Source organism: Anastrepha ludens, chromosome 2 (assembly GCF_028408465.1).
Source record: "Anastrepha ludens isolate Willacy chromosome 2, idAnaLude1.1, whole genome shotgun sequence".
Lineage (NCBI taxonomy): Eukaryota > Metazoa > Arthropoda > Insecta > Diptera > Tephritidae > Anastrepha > Anastrepha ludens.
The window spans coordinates 2,283,520-2,300,983 of NC_071498.1; the positions used below are offsets into that span (position 1 = coordinate 2,283,520).

The 17,464-nt window shown below is 33.6% G+C and overlaps 1 protein-coding gene across 1 annotated transcript in view; it reads left to right on the forward strand.

Moving 5' to 3' along the window:
* The first annotated feature begins 658 nt into the window (after nucleotides 1–658).
* LOC128861624 (zinc finger protein squeeze) overlaps nucleotides 659–17,464 on the forward strand; it is a 33,788-nt gene continuing 16,982 nt past the window's right edge. Inside the window, exon 1 of the mRNA XM_054099895.1 lies at nucleotides 659–1,753. The gene's annotated coding sequence lies outside the window, so the exon portion shown is untranslated. The remainder of the gene's footprint in view (nucleotides 1,754–17,464) is intronic.

Consider the following 17,464-nt stretch of genomic DNA (forward strand, 5'->3'; position numbering starts at 1 on the left):
CAATTTGAAACAAATTTTTAAAACCTATTGGAATTCGCTTTTCAATGAAATCCGCGAAATATCTTTTGAATATTTACAATTTTGCATAACAAATTTTTGACAAAATGTAGCTCCGCTCTTTACTTCATAACATGTAAATGGAGCATACAGACTTTTAGTAATTAAACTGCAAACATAAAAACTTAAAGAGCTAGAGCTTCAACGCCTGATGCACGCTTGTACATATTTTTTAAATTTATATTTATGCATTAATTAAAAATATTTCATAAGTTAAATTAATTAATTAAATTTAAAAAGAATTCTTTGCAGTTTAAATCGTGAACATACATTTTCTGCATTCACTTTTTGATACCGTTTAGTGGAATTCCTAATTCCCTCCCTAATATTTATTTACTTGGAACACTGCTTCTGCGATACACGAGAGTCATTCAATTGCTCCCCTCTCAACTCATTGCATTAATTTTTGCTCTGTTCTCCTGTCTCTCTCCTGCGACGTATAGCAGTAGCAGTATAGCAACCCGCCAACAATGCCATCGCTGCCTTCGCCCAGAGGTAGCTGCGGCGCGACGCCGCAGCACCAGCATTGGCGACGACGCAGCGACCAATTTGAAAAAATCGTGATGTGATTTTTTTTGCTGGTAGCGACAGTCAAGTTTTTGCTTTGGCAAAGAACGGACGCGATTTTAAGAGTAATATTAACTTGTGGAACCCCACTGTGCGTGTGTTTGTATGTGCTGTAAGAAAAAAGTTACACCAACAACAAGAAATTGTACTGAAATCAACATTTTGTAACGAATAAAAAAAAGTAAACTACTTTTGCACGTAAACTCATCTATGTTGCAGGAATTTTTCGCACGTGTTTTTGCACAGTTCAAAAAAATCCAAATAGAATTTTATTTTTCGGGAGTTAGTGCCAATAAGCGCGGCCATTTTTTTACTTCGCGTAGTTCTTTTTTTATGGATGGCTAATTGTATGTGAGCGCGTTTTTACGTATTTCATGCGACGGTGTGCCGAAAACAAAGAAAGAATGGTAAAGAGAAAATAGAATTGAAGGAGGAGAAGCAGGAGCAAAAACAACAACACCAACAGTAAAAAGAGTGTCGAGTTTTTTTTTTTTTTCTTTACTCTACTTGCTTCTGTTTTTGTGCGCGTTTGCCGTAGGCGTTGAATGAGCGGGAAGTGGCGTAGTGGAGCTGAAGTTGTAGAAGCAGCTACCAGCTAAAAACATACATACATACACAGGTATTCGCCGCCAAAGCGCAATATTCGTTTTATTGCAAGTGTTGCAAAAATCAACAAACCACAAAATATTGAGAAAAGCAAAAACAAAAAAACCACCAACGCAAAAGCACAATTGATAAAAGGGGCCAGCCACTTGGAAGCAAGAAAATTTTATAAAACGTATAAAAAACGGTATCGCGAAAGCATAACAAAGGAAACTAAAAAGAGCTAAAATATAGGAACATTGAAAGCGCAAGCAATAAAAACTGAGATTCTTTTTATTAGAAAAATGCGTTGGCGTAAGATTATCGAAATTCTGCAGTGAAATTTGTAAGAACAAAAAACCCAATAAACGCTTGGCCGATTTACATTTGTTTGCCTGAGTGAGGAGTAAAAATAAATTTTTGACCGCCGCATAACACGTGCCGTTTGATCAATTAGTGCCGGTGTATTTAAACTGTGTCACTACGAAGCTGGAAGCATCACTCATCGCTTTTCGGCTACTGTGAAATTGTGAAAAAGCGTACCGGGGTTAGTATTTGATTTATTTTATTTCTGATGGGAATTTGTAATTTGATAAAATTTCAAAGTTAACCGAAATTATAAAACAATTAAGAATTCCACATTTAGTGCAACGTTTCCAAATGAACTGATTTTAAGTAGAAATTTGAAATGTATCATGCGAAAAAAATCATCAAGCAACAACCCATTCAGACATTAGTAAAATCTGTGGACTATTGACTAAATAACGAAAATTAACCAACAATAAATGAATTACGGGACTTAAATGCAATATTCATAAAATTTTTTTTTTTCATTTCTTGTTGGCTTACAATCAATTTCAATATTAACTGATTTAAAACATTAAAAAATTAAGGAAACGAGGCGAAATGTACAAATACTGGACAATAAATCCTTCAGGTCGCAGTGCTAAATTACCTCATAATAAAAATAATACTCCCGTATGGCTTGCAAACGAATGGGGAGGTGGCAATGGTACATGATAGCGGGTGTTTTTTCTAAGAGCTAGAGAATTTAAAATGATAATAGAAACCAGAAATATTGTTGAACAACATTTTTTTATTATATTCTGGTAGATAATTTCATGGAATTTTTGTTTGTTTTAACATTTCGGCGATGTTGTTGTTGTAGCGGCATAAACATTCCCTATACATGTACGGGAAATGCTGCTGGAGTGACAGTCAGTCCTTGGCCGTATATAAATCCATTTCGGCGTCTTATTCAACTTTTCGCTTTTTTTTTAAGTAGTTTTTCACAATTTATAAGCGTTGTTCTGGCATTAAGCGATTCATGATGACTTGCCAAACCTTATCGAACAGAGATGTTAACACTGTTTGCCATTCTCAGCGATAATTCTCATGCAGCTAAAAAACACCCGATACTACTCAACCCTCCAACCCCTTGGAAACCAATTGAAGTAGGATGTTTTTTGAGACTACAAAAAAAAACATTATCCCGACTTTTTTAAATTTGTTGTCTAAGAATATTTTAAATAAAGGTAGGATCATGTAGATACAGTGGCTCACACCGCAATTCGAGTAAACGTTTAATGTTGGTATTTTTTGTGGCGAAACTAATTTTTTTTTTTTCCAAGGGAGTGAGTTGTTTTAAAACATCAATTATTAGAGAACGTTTAACAACATGGTTTGCTAGACAGCAATCCAATGAAATTAAAATAAGATTTTCATTAGAAATAATGCATAATTGAATATCAACAAGTATCATTTTCATCATATTTTTTTTTTGTTATTATTTTTTTATTTCTATTATTTTTTTCCAATTTTTTTTTTTTTATTTATTTATTCTTACTTCTTTTATTTATTTGTTATTTATTAATTAATTTAATTATTTATATGTACATATATATATATTTTTTATTTATTAAATTTTTTTTTTTCAATTTTTATTTTATTATTTATTTAATTATTTATTCTTATTTTTTTTATTATCTTATCTTATTTCTTTATTTTTATTTTTTTTTATTATCTTATCTTATTTCTTTATTTTTATTTTTTTTTTTTTGTTAACTTCCTGTAGCCTATTCTGAATGTTTCGCACTGAATTTCGTGACGTAGTTTATCCTGTAAAATGCGCTTAAGCACCTCGTTGTTTCTACACTTTCTATTTCATATAGTCGTGAGGTATTCTTCTCCCATATAGAACTTATCCTATAAATGTTCTATGACCTTAAAACAGGAATTTTTGCTAGGGAATATAAAATTTAAGTCAAAATGATTTTATTCAATTCAGTTATTGTTTTCTGTGCACGTATTGTCACTTGGATTTATATATATATGTATGTATACAGCGGTGTGCACTAAGTTGGAAACGGTGCCCCTAATATGCTAAAAAAGCTGAAAATTCTTATATGTTACATATCAGAAAATTGTATGCCTGTACCGAATTGACAGTGCAGACAACAATCCAATAGGAGCACATAGAAGTATGTATGTGAAAAAGAGAAAAAAGAAAATTACTCACAAGATCATACATTTTTATATAATAAATTCTTTGAATAGACCTTGGAAGCAAGGAAAGCCAGAAGTTTTATTGAAGATTGCCTACAAATATTTTTTTTCAGACAAGAAGCGCTACAAGGTATTATTTTTTTACCTTATAAAAATATACATTTCACATAATCCTTTCTTAAATTTTACCCGACCGTTTTTAGTATTTAAAAAAATAATAATTTTTTTTTTCTGAAAATACAAATATAATTATTGAAGTTTACATTTGATTTATCTTTTCGCTTAAGATTGAAATATGTAAAATAATCTCATTTAAGTTTTACACGGAAAGGCATAGCTCGACTATACTGACGAGATCCCGGACCAGATACTACTGCAACTACTGGATCGAGCAGTTTGCAGGCAGACATTAAACGACATTCATCCAGAGTCTCTTAGAGAGCTGTGACGACGATCGGTGGCTATACCGCTCAACAACAACCACAAAAAACTACAGCGCATCAAGATTTAGACCAATTTTAACTATTTTTTTTCTTTTTTTTGAATGTCCTTTTTGTTTTGTTTTTAAGAATGGCTGAGAAAACCATACAAATCCAAATTTTAATCTATACAAAAAGTAGCACGAAATTTCACAAACTTTTCATCACGGCTTTTAATTAGAATATCTAGAAGAAATTATTGCTTTTTAAATTTTAGTATAATAAATCGCAAATTTTATTTTTTAGCGGGCGATGTACAAAATAATTATATATTATATATAATTGGGGCGTACACCCTTTTTGGGTGTTTGACCCAGCTCCTCCTATTTGTGGCGTGCGTTTTTATGTTGTTCCACAAATTTTTTTTTTTTTTTTTTGTTTTACTTATTTTATTTGCAATCTGTCATGTTAATATTCAGCAAATGTGATAAATTTTTACAAGTAGCAGAATATAAAAATAAATATAAAACATATTTCATTGCAGCATTACTTCAATTCAATTTTTGGTTTTCTTAACAATTATGGCAAATATATCTGGTGTGCATATGTACATATGTATGAGCATAAATACTTAATTTTTAAAAGGCAAATTAAGGACGTGAAACCTTTTAAGTCGTTTTGTTTCTTCACTATCATCTAATAAGCATATTGCAAGAGTATTGCTGTGATCGTTTAGTTTAAAGTTCAAGTATCTATTGGATGCCTCCGCACTTCTTCCTTGACATAGGGAATTTCAAGGTCACTATGTATACTTTCGTTTGTAATAAACTATGGCGCATTTAGTATCATTTTAAGTGTCTTTGATTGGTATCGCGGTAGAATTTCAATATTGGAATTGGCAGCCGTTCCCCACAGCTGTATACCGTATGTCCAGACTGGTTTTAAAATCGCTTTGTATAATCGGATTTTGTTCTCAAGACTTAGTTCAGACTTTGCTGCAAGGAGCCAGTACATTTTGTTTGTCTTTATTTTAAGTTGTTGGCGCTTTGCTTTCCACAAATGGAAAAAATTTGTATATACATAGATATGTATATAATGTGTAATTTGAATTTTTATGACTTTTTTTTCAAGAAGAAAACAATGAATGAAAATGAAAATAATTAAAGCAGATCTAGTAATAACACCTTGTATGAATTCGTCTGCTCCCTTTTCTTCGGCGACTCCCATAGTCCAACTGTACCAGAAACAGTAACATCTTGTTCGGTGTTTTCAAATTTAAGGATCTACAGACCCTCGAATTGCGTTTGGGCAGCAGATATAGTTTTTGGAAATTTGAAGTTATATTCGTTTTTTCCAGTTTAATAATTTTTTCATTATCGCCTGTCGTGCCATCGACAACAATCAAATACCGCGCAGCATCCCACCTCTCTCTCTCTCAAAACCAATCGCAAACGCTAATCAGCTAAAATTAGCAGTTTGCTCTACTACTACCGTCAGTAGCAAAAGCGCAAATCGTTCTACGAACAAAAAAAAAAAACTAATAAATATGCATTAGAAATATAAACGCGCACATAGGCAGAGCGGAAGAAATAGAGTAAAAGTGGTAAAAGTATCTAAAAAACTCAGCGCGTGGCGGCGCCGCGTAGTTTCATTCATTTTCACTCTCGCCTTCTGTTTTTTTTATACTCATGCAAATGCCTCTTCCATAGTTCACAAATCCTTTAACAGATACATCTACATATCCATATGTATGTACATTTGTGTGTAGGCCATGATTCCCCTTACCCACACCCACTTACCGCCCTTCATTCATCATTCAAATGCACGACCAACCGTACCGCGCGTTATCCGCAAACGTTTATAATTTGTGTAACTTTTTTTCTTTCACACATTTTCGTTTTGCATAATTTCATTTGCTTCATTCAATTTTCTTCTAACCGTTTTTTTGTACATTTTATTTGCTGGTCTCTCTGTTGTTCTTTTTACTGCGTCTTTTTTCTCCACGTTTATGTACATTTTCCTTTTTTCGATTCAACTGGCTGAGAGAACGCTGATATAATGCACGTTCTCTGCTGGCTTTTGCGTTGTTTTTTCTCGTCCATCGTCGCACTCATAATACACTCTCCACGCAGTCCACTCGACGCTCCCTCGCACGGTGACTGCGACTGCGAACGTGGACAGCGAGCCAACGCTATCGAGTAGCCGGCCATTCTGCGGTGCTGCTCTCGTCCGCCTCGTGTTTTGTTTACATGTATTTGGCATTTAAGCGCGCAATTCTGTTTTATTGACTAATTCGTTTTTTTGTTCTTTGCTTCTTTCCACTTTTTGGCTGCTCTGCTTGGACGCAACAATGCAGTTAATCAGATGCCGCTGTCACTGCTCGGCGCTGCCGAATGTTTTTTGTGTGTATAACATTTTTTATGAGTCGTGTGGTTTTTAGTGAAGTGTTGGCAGCGTGTTATTGTTGGTTTTGTTTTTTGTTCTACTTGTGAGCAAATAGCAATATTTCTTACCCACTTTTCTTTTTATGTTCTTCTGATGATTTTTTTTTCGTTACGTAGGAGGAAGAAATTATATTTAAAACGTGGAAGTAATGATTTAATTTCGTTGGTGATTTACGAGAACAAAATTTTGGAATTTCGGTTTTATATCCAATGACAGGAGTTACATACAGTATGCAAAATTCGTATTAGTACACCCCCTTATAAATAAAAAAAAACCACGTATATTTTCAAATTAATTTTAAAACAAATGTTTGAAACCGTTTTATTTTACAGATAATTAACTAAAATAAGGCCAAATAACAAAACCGCTCACAAAGTGTATTGAATTGCAAAAAAAATTAAGAAAGAAAAAAATTAACACTTTTCACAGAAGCAAAATTCGTATTAGTACACATGTATTTTTAATGATTTAAAGAGTAAATAAAAGATAGTTCAGAAAATTAATATTTAGTAGGATACTCTCGTTGCCTTAGAACAGCAGACAATCTCTTCGGCATAGATTCCACCCAATTTTTTTGTGAGATTTGGAGAAATATTCTTCCACTCTGATTTGAGGACTTTTTTTAAATGTTCTCGGTTCCTTATTTGATGATGTTTCAGTTGCTTTTTGAAAATCGACCATAAATTTTCTATGGGATTAATATCCGGGCTTTGTGGTGGTGTTTTGAGATAATTTGGACAGTTTTAAAGGATCCATAACCTTGTATCCAACGCCGTGTGCTTAGGGTCGTTATCTTGTTGGAATATAAATTTTTTTTGCAACCCAATTTTATGGCACTTTTGCGTAGATTCTTTTTTAAAATATCAATATATTGCCTCGCAGTCATAATTCCATCAATAAAATGCAACTTTCCTACTCCGTTTGCCCCGAAACATCCCCATACCATCAGAGAACCACCACCGTGCTTGAAAGAAGGCTGCAGATTTCGTTTTTGAAGGCTAGTATTACACTCTCTCCAAATTTTTATGCGTGCTTCGCGAACTTCAACAAATGGCTACTAAAACGCAACTGCCCAAGGTTAAACATTGAATGTTTAACACAATCGTTTCGAAAATAACGGTAAATACCAACAAATTGTTTACAAATTTAACGCATACTAAGTGTACTAATACGAATTTTGCCTGCAGTAGAAATAGCTACACTGCTACTAAAGCTATTTTTTTCAATTCTATGCAAATGTTTCGGAGTTTTTGTTATTATTATATTTTTTTATGAATTATACAATACCGCACTACGATTGAAATCAATTGCTTTAAAGTAAATTTGAAAATATACGTGGTATTTTTATTTGTAAGAGGGTATACTAATACGAACTTTGCATACTGTATATTTTTTGAACTACAGAGAAATTATCTTTTATACTTAGTTTTATTTCATACTTTTAATTAATTTTCTGATGATTTTATATAAATTTATGTATGTATATTTAGTACGATAATATGAAAAAAGAGATTCTCTTTAAATGAGATGAAGCGAATATCCATAAATATATATACATATATACGAGTATACCCGTTTTTTTTTGGGTGTTTGGCAGAGCTCCTCCTCCTATTCGTGGTGTACGTCTCGATGTTGTTTCACAAATCCATAAATATAGCTGTATGTAAAATATATAAACCTATTATTCTATTTAAAATAAATAATAATTTTCTAAAATAAAGCCTGTTAATTTTAAAAGTGATCTTTGTAACTGAGCATCAGTTATTGTAAGCAAAACTTTTCGAATAAGTTTTTGAGAAATTTTGTCAGATATTAATCCGAATATAAGCAGAAGCGGTGATGCCAATTGGCCGCCTATAAGTTGCGCTTGTACATTAAAACATTAAAAACATTATTGAGATAAGTACCGAAAACATACTGAAAAATTAAATAAACTAAGGCTTACCTCTTCCCATAAAAAAATCGTTTGACAATTAAACTGAATTTCAAACGATATATGTATGTACATACCACCTTTTCTATACACTAAGCATATATCGTACATATCTACATGCATAGATATGTATGCGCAAACCAAGGCACGTCAATGAGATAACAGAAGCAGAGCAGCTGATTTGACATTTTTCTAATTTTATGTTTTCTCGAAACTGCGGAACTTTTATTATTTGTTGTTGTTGTTGTAGCAGCATAAACATTCCCCATACTTACATACGGGGAACGCTGCTAGAGTGACAGTCCTTGGCCGGATATAAATCCGGGTCGTTTCGGTAACGCAGAACCGACTGTCGTGGAAACGTGGATTTTGTCTTTTACTTTGATGTTGTCCAGAAAAAAAATTTAGTCACCAATAAAATACACATCACTGATAAATTTGAGATTTCGCGTTTGACGCTCTGGAGAGTTCAGGCAACAACATATCTCCTCTCATATAGCTCCCCTCTTCCGTTGGATCCACCTCATCGAACAGCCTGTTTCTTGGGTTGATGAGATTGAAGACAGTGACCGGTGGTGACTTCACCGTGCCTGGCAGGGCTTGATGAATTCCTACAACAAAGCAATCCGTCGTTGTTGGGTTTGCTCTACTTCTGCTACCTCTTTGAAGTGCCCTGGTATGGCTGTATTAAATAAGGTATGATTAACAACCGGTACAACTCTCCTTTAAGGGACTAGTATAATGTCAAAATAGCAAATAAAGAAAATAACTCTTAGTGGTGCATGTAAATGTCGTTGTTGTTGCTCTGGTGACTTCACCTTGTAAACTGGATTTCCTTTGGTAATCAGATTTTCGGGTTCTGGATGTTCGGCTTTCTGACAGCTAAATAGTGATGTAGAAACTAGTTTTAAGAATAATTTCTTCTATTAACTATGCATTGGTAGCTGCTAATTAATTTCGAGTTAGTATACAAGGTGGTTCATGTAGTGGTTTCTTTTTAAGAATTCTAAAATATAACAAAATCTATTTTTTCGGCAAATCATAAGTTTATTCTAAAGTGTAAATAGTTGAATTATTTATGGAACACTTTCCTTGGCTGCCTCAGCTGTCGTTCTTCCCAGTAGCGTGTCCTGTTAACCCAGTTTTCCAAGATTTGGGTAACGGTTTCTGGCTCTATTTTACAAATGGCTTACTTAATATACGCCTGAATCGCCTGTATTATTACTTAATCCTTTTTAAGGTATTCATTTTTTCCGTCAAGTTCGCGGAAAAATATACAAATAATAAAATATCGCAAATATGTCGAGGGTTTTGTCAAGAAAAAAAATACACATAAAAAATAAAAATATATATAAAAAATCAAAATATACATATATAAAAATAGCAAAAAAAAATATATTTATAAAATGAATATAAAAAAATGAATATAAAAAATTAAAAATAAATAAGTAAATACAAAAAAAAAATGTTAACAAATCGCCTGCATTACGTCACGAGCTCACAAGCTGATTTTATCAAACTCATTCAGAGAAGAATATTGGTCCGTGGAACGTTCAATACTCTGCATTTTTCGAGGCGTTGAGCGCATCTCTTCTCCGCTCCGACATTATGTTTTCAGTAAAGTGACGAAGGCAAAAAAAAAAATTTTGGAATATCCGCTCCATATAGTTGTAGATTTGTATTTACTTACATATTGATTTCTTTCTTGCAGCTGTTTCAAAAATTATTAATATTTATTTATCCCAAAAACAGTCGACAAACCCTCAGAGAAATATTTTACATTTTACTATCAAGGAAATATAGATTTAAATATTCCTTTTGCTTAGCAATGATATATCGGCATTTAGTAAAAAAAAAGTAGTCAAGAATGGATCAGTGCTAAGAGAATCAAAGTTTCAATTCTACAAAAGGGAGTATTTACATAAATAAAAATGTATGATGTTTTCATGCGATGTTTTTTCACGAGAGGCTCATTTGTCAGAGAGCGAAATTAAAAATAACAACAAAATACTGCTTGTACTAAAACACCAACAATGACGTCGGAATGCTTAGAAATTTAAAATTATATCTTTACCTACATTTTTGCGTTGTGCTAATATTTTAAAATTTTACTAATTTATTTTCCGGTTTTTGCAAACCGACATAAATTATTAATAATATTTATTGAACTTTGAACATAAATTCTGCATACAAAAGAAACAAAAAATGAAAACGAGCAATAAACGAGCCGTGATTTTATGTAGCGTGAAGAACGCGAGAGAACTAGGAAAGGAGTGTCAAAAAAAAGACAGCGATAGCAAAAAAAAAAATACCAAAAAAGCATTTTAGGCATATTCATCACGGATATAAATCCGGGTCGTCGTTCCGGTAACGTAGAATCGACTGTCGTGGGAACGAACCAAAACAAATATAAATCCGTGGTGAATAATTTTGTGATTTTCGGAGGTCCAAAGGGGCATTATGTGAGTTAAGATTTGCTCAATGGAGAAACTTACTGCACAATGGATGGCAACTGGTCACGCTTTCCTAGACTCTAAAGCCATTAATCCAAATTTGCTGCCTTTTGCTTGCCCGCTAATGTAGTTTAACCTAGTTGGTTTATATTTTTACGATTTTTATTGTTTTTTTTTTTATTTTTAATTATTTTTTATTTTATTTCATTTATTTTTATTTAATTTTTTTATTTAATTTTTTAATTTAATTTTAGTTTTTTTTTTCTACTTTTACCCCACACCCATTTACGTTGTCCTCTATCATCGCTCATATTTAGATTTATTTTGATAATTGACAGTAGACTCTCACTTATCGCTAATAATTTATAATGACAACAAAAACAAATGATGTAAATAAATAAATAGTAAAAAGGAAGTGAGCCAAAGAAATAAATAAATCGAATGCCGCGTTCAATAGGAATTGGTGGCAGCGGTAGCAACCCTAAATAGCACTTCTATTACTGTTAAAACAACAACAACAACAAGCACTTCGCGCTACCCATTCATATAATTTTAAGTTTTTGCTCTTTCTTTTTGTTGTTGCTCCTTTCCTTCTCTGGTTTTATTATGATTTAAAAAAGAATGAATAGAAAAATAGAACATTGCGGGCGCACGTCAAAAAGTCGAATGCCAGGCGGAAAGGGAAGGTAGGCAGTAGCGGCAACACGCCGATTTGGCATGCGACCAAACAGCGGCAGTTGACCGGAAGAAATACGATGGGGTTGGATAAGAGAGATTGGCTGCCAAAAAAGTGGTAGGTTAGCAGGCTTTAGAATTTTTTTATGGAAGCCCGCGTTGTAAATTTGAAAACCACTTAATTCTTCGAAAAGTGGTTTGGTCACGACGAAAATATGTGATCGCCTTTCTTTTGGGTGCGCAACTCTATTTAGTAATATACATACTTTCGACTGCGGCACACACAAACATCGCAATATTTACTAACTGGCGGCGTGCGTTACTCTATTTTGAATAGAATATGAGCGGGTGTCGTCAACTTGAGTAGCCGCAGCATTTGCAAAAGTTTAGCAGCGCTGCTGTAGCTGCACGTCATGAGTTTTGCATATGTCAACACAAAAAAAAGATACCAACATGAAATGTTCGCATGGTTGCATTTTTTGTGCGCTAAGGTGGTGTAAACAATGGAGTTATTAGAAAACAAAATTTCAAAAATGTTATCTCATTAAAAGACAAGGGACATTTTTTTTTAAGTGAAACTTCTTAGGCGTCGATGGACGAATGCAAATGGAGAGTAAAATTTCAAGGCCATGCAACGTTTTGGGCATTTTCGTTCCGCGAGAGAGAAAAAAGATATAACGTAGAGGAAAAGCGGAGAGAGCGCTATACCTTATATCAATGAATATCAATTATGAGCTCATTTCATTGATGTTGCCACTACTTGGTGCAATCATGAATGCAATCTACTCAAAATATCTACGAATCTCTGATTGTGACTACTGTCAAATTAAATACATAATTTTTTTCAGTATTCAGTATTGACATTTCATCATGGAAATACTTATGCGTCAACAACGTTTACAAATCGTAAAATTGTATTATGAAAATTGAAGCTACGTGGAAAGTGTTCATCGCGCGCTCAGGTCAACTTATGGTGTTCAGCGATGTACCCAAAACCGTTCAAGAAAAGCCATTACACGGATTGAAAACAACCGTTTAGTGAGACCTATGGAATGGAGGATTCATCGGCCTATATATCTTCAAAGACTAGGCTGGCGCCAATGTAACAGTAAATGGCAAACGCTATCGTTCCATGATAAATTACTTTTTAATGCCGAAAATTGAAGCCCGTAAACTCCACAACATTTGGTTCCAACAAGACGATGCTACTTGCCATACAGCCCGTGAAACAATGGATATACTGCGTGGTCGTTTCGGTGAGCAATTTATCGCTCGTCTCGGCCAACATTTAAAAGGGATTATCTATAAAAAATAAAAGTCATGAATAGTTCTACACCAAAATAATAAATATTGACCAATTAATTTGAATTTTCGTTGTTTTATTTCAATTTAAAATCCGATGATTCTGAATTGATCACCCTTGAAAAGAAAACAAGAAAAAATAATACCAAGTTCGCTTCTTTAACATTTTATTTCAAAGTTTGATTTATTGTGTTTTGCGAGTAATACTGCTTTTCTCGGTGGCCACGGTATCAAGAAAACGCAGCTCGGTTGAAAAAACAGCGCAAAGGAACAAAAATGTGAGACATTTTTTGAAGATATATTCGCACTAATGGGCACAAATGGATTGATTTCCCTTCTTACTTGAGTTATTTTTTTTTTTTATTAAATTCTTAAAGTTTTGGTTCAAATAATTTCAAATAACGACTACAAACGTTATTAATTTTTCATTGACAAAGTAGTTATTTAAGCCGGTCCTAGGATTTTTTCAACTACGAAATATCATATATTTTTTCATTGCGGAAATGTAGTCCAATGTTTACCAATTTAGACAATTTGATAGGCTGATGAAGTGCTTGACGCAGATTAAAACAGTGCGCCCAAATATTTTCAGTGGTCTACTTAGACATACGCATGGAAGTTGTTGTTGAATAGATAGGTACCGAAATCCGTAAAAATGTACTCAAAAATTAAAACGACCACGGAAATCATTTGAATTAAATTTTGTTCCATGTATGTATATTGACGGTGCTTAATCTTACCAAGAAAAAATATCGTTTAAGTTATTATTGATTTTATTACTTTAACCAAACTCTTATCTTTAATTGTATCACCCTGTATATAAAAAAACATCCGAGCATGAAGGCTCATACAATTTGTTTGAACAAATTGTAAACACTTTCTTTTTATATTCATGAGGTAACACCTACCAAAAATCAATCAACTCCGTAAATAGACTAATAAATCAGTAAAACAAAAAAAAAAACACGTTTTTTATAGGAAGCATTGCTCTCTCATCCCTACTGCTGTAAACCAACTTGAAAATTTATGCACAAAAAATAGTAAGAATGAAAATAGTAGGTCACGAGTGCCGCGCGCATGCAACAGTGCTTGCTTGCTGAACTCAATTTCGCTCATTGAGCATATTCTCACTCGCGCAAACTCTCTCGCTGGACCAGTGATGCAAAATCAAAACCGTAAATTGTACCTTATTCGCTTGAAAATAGTACCTCATTGAATATCCTTCAAAATAACTTAAACTAAAACGTATGCAGGTATGTGAATAGAAATAGTTTTATTTACACATTTGAACAAGAAAAAGTATGGTATGGAATTTAAATGCACTGAAAGTTTAAAAGAATTACTTTATTCCGGATAAAGCATTTTTAATCTTAAATGGCAAACGTTTTTGATGAATGATAGTTCAATAATAATAATTTTTCAACGATAATTTTTCGAATATATATGAAATGTACGCCTGATTAATACTAGGATATATGTACATTTTCAGGAGTTATTTCTGTTCGCTCACTGCAATACAGTGAATACTTGGTCAAAATGGTAAACGTTTAACTGAGGAATCTCCAATTTCACGCACTGTATCGATGTTTTCTGGTGATTGCACACTCTGTGAGCGACCTGACCTTTCACCGTCACTAATCGCTTTGCTGCCCAATTCCTTTCAGTAGGGCATAGTCAATCATCACCACATGCCTTTGAAGCATGGGGGAGTTTCTTTGTTTCCATGGTGAAAAGATTTTTAGAGATATGGTCTTTAGCAGACCGTTATTCAGCGAATTTGACAGAATCAGCTGATATGCTGACATTACTTGGGATCTGTTTACAAAAAAACTGAGATTGTGTTGCTGATATACGAAAGAAATCAACCAATGACACTTAGTTGCCATCTGAACATTGACTGATTGGACGAGTGTGTGAATAAGTGTGAAATGGTAGTGCGAAATTTCGACTGGCGATATAATTGTGTTAGTGATATATACAATACTATAAGTACGAAAAAAATTAACAGTCTTCGCTCATGTTGCTTCGTTGCATTGAGCAACGACTGATTGGACGAGTGTGTGAATGCATGTGAAATGATCGTGCAGAATTCGGCTGAATCTCTCAAGTGACGTGGTAGCCCCTTACAATTTTCTTTTTCACCATAGTTGAAGAGCAAACCATATAGTTCATTTTTAGAGTGCTCCATTTTACACGGGGAAGTACTCGTAAGGTAAAAAATTATGTGAAAAGTGGCCTTAAAAAACTGACGAGTTTATTTATAAAAGATATTCTGTAGATCAACTTAAACAGTGGGCACTAACTACCATAGTCTTCAGCCTACTGAATTTTATGATTTTAATACATACACATGCGTTCACCCTACAATAACTTTTTAGTGAATGAAACACACAACCGGATTTTATAATTTTTATAAATTTGTATATATTTATATCACTACATATTATAAAACAAAGTCGCTTTTTCTGTCCCTATGTCCCCTTATACGCTTAAATCTTTAAAACTACGCAACGGATTTTGATGCGGTTTTTTTTAAAGATAGATTGATTGAAGAGGAAGGTTTATCACTACATATTATAAAACAAAGTCGCTTTTTCTGTCCCTATGTCCCCTTATACGCTTAAATCTTTAAAACTACGCAACGGATTTTGATGCGGTTTTTTTTTTAAAGATAGATTGATTGAAGAGGAAGGTTTATATCTATATAATGTGAAGAAATATATAAAGGGGGCGTGGCAATCGGTCAAAATGTGGCAAAAAAACATAATTTTTTTGTTTTCACGGCCATAAATCATAAACGAATCAACCAATTAAAATGAAACTTTCTTGAAGTTTAACTTTGAAATATTTACTTTCGTTCTGCATCAAAAAAAATAATTGATTTATTTGTTATTTAACCAAAATTGTTTAAACAAAAGCAGCTCTTTTTCCAAAAAAAGCTGTTTGTGTGTGTGTTCGCTGTCAACCGAATGAAGCAACAGGCGTTAAGCGATAATCTCACCACACCTCATTAATGTTGAATTACATCGTATGGTGACGTATGTATGTATGTATTTACGAATCGCTCGCATTATTTCATTTCGGACATATGTACATATGTATCTATGTATGTACTGAATTCCATGTAATTATATGCACATACAATTTTACAGTGAAATAAAACGCTATTTTCACGTTCTATATTAGTAAATCGCACATAATTAAAATGCAGTTTTTGAATAGTTTTTATTGATTCGGAGCGCGTTTAGTTTGCTATCAATTCCATACAATAACATTTTTTGTCATTTACTTTTTACAACTAATAGCTTATTTTCGAAGCGATTTCAACAAATGGGTACAACATTAATCCTTATCCAATTAAATACCTTAAATACATTGTTGTTTTCATTGTATATGGCTCTTTACAGCATATAATTAAAAACAATATTTTTCAAGATATTACAACAGTAATTAGTAATTGAGATCTACCGGAAAAATTGCGTTAGCTGTTGCGTCATCCGGCATTGCCGCTACTCTTTTGGAAAGAGGCCGAACCACACACTCTACAATGAAGCACCCGCTGAAAATCGCCACCGATGATGATAACAGCGTCTGTAGTGTTTCTAGACAGAGCAATACAGGAAAATTGATGCGTGACTGCTCATTAATAGTCTGGGACGAAGCTACCATGTCAAACAAGACGTCTGTGGAAGCACTGGATAGGACAATGCGCGATTTGCGCAACAAAAATGCACCTATGGGTGGATGTACAATTCTGTTCTCTGGAGATTTCCCGTCAAATCCTACCAGTTGTGACTCGAGGAACACGTGCTGACGAAATAATTGCTTCGCTAAAAAGATCCCACCTTTAGTCGTATGTCAATAAATTAGAGCTTAAAACTAATATGAGGATTTCGTCATCTTCACGTGAGAACAGGCTATTTCCAGAGATGCTGCTAAAAGTTGGCAATGGAGAATTAACACAAAGTGAGGGAAGGATTAACCTAGAAAACCTTTGTGTTTTGATAGACAACATCCAAGAGTTAGTCAACAATGTCTATCCACACATTGATAACATAAGTTATAAGACAATATCTTGGTTTAAAGAAAGAGCTATTCTGTCACCAACTAACGAACAAGTAGATAAAGTAAATAACTTGATTATTTCAAAGATTGATGCGCCGACGAAAATATACTACTCGGTCGATACTGTTCTCGATTTGGAAGAAGCTGTTCAATTTCCTACAGAATTTCTAAATTCTTTGAAACCGTCTGGACTCCCTCCTCACAAAATGGAGCTGAAAATAGGTTGTCCTGTTATTTTATTAAGAAACCTAAGTCCACCTAAACTTTGCAATGGCACGCGTTTGATGGTAAAATCACTGAAAACTTTCATAATAGAGTGCACAATACTCACAGGATGTGGTACCGGAGAAGATGTATTGATTCCCCGAATCCCTCTGATACCATCGGATCTACCATTCCAATTTAAACGCTTACAATTTCCGGTAAAGACATCTTTTGCAATGACCATTAATAAATCTCAG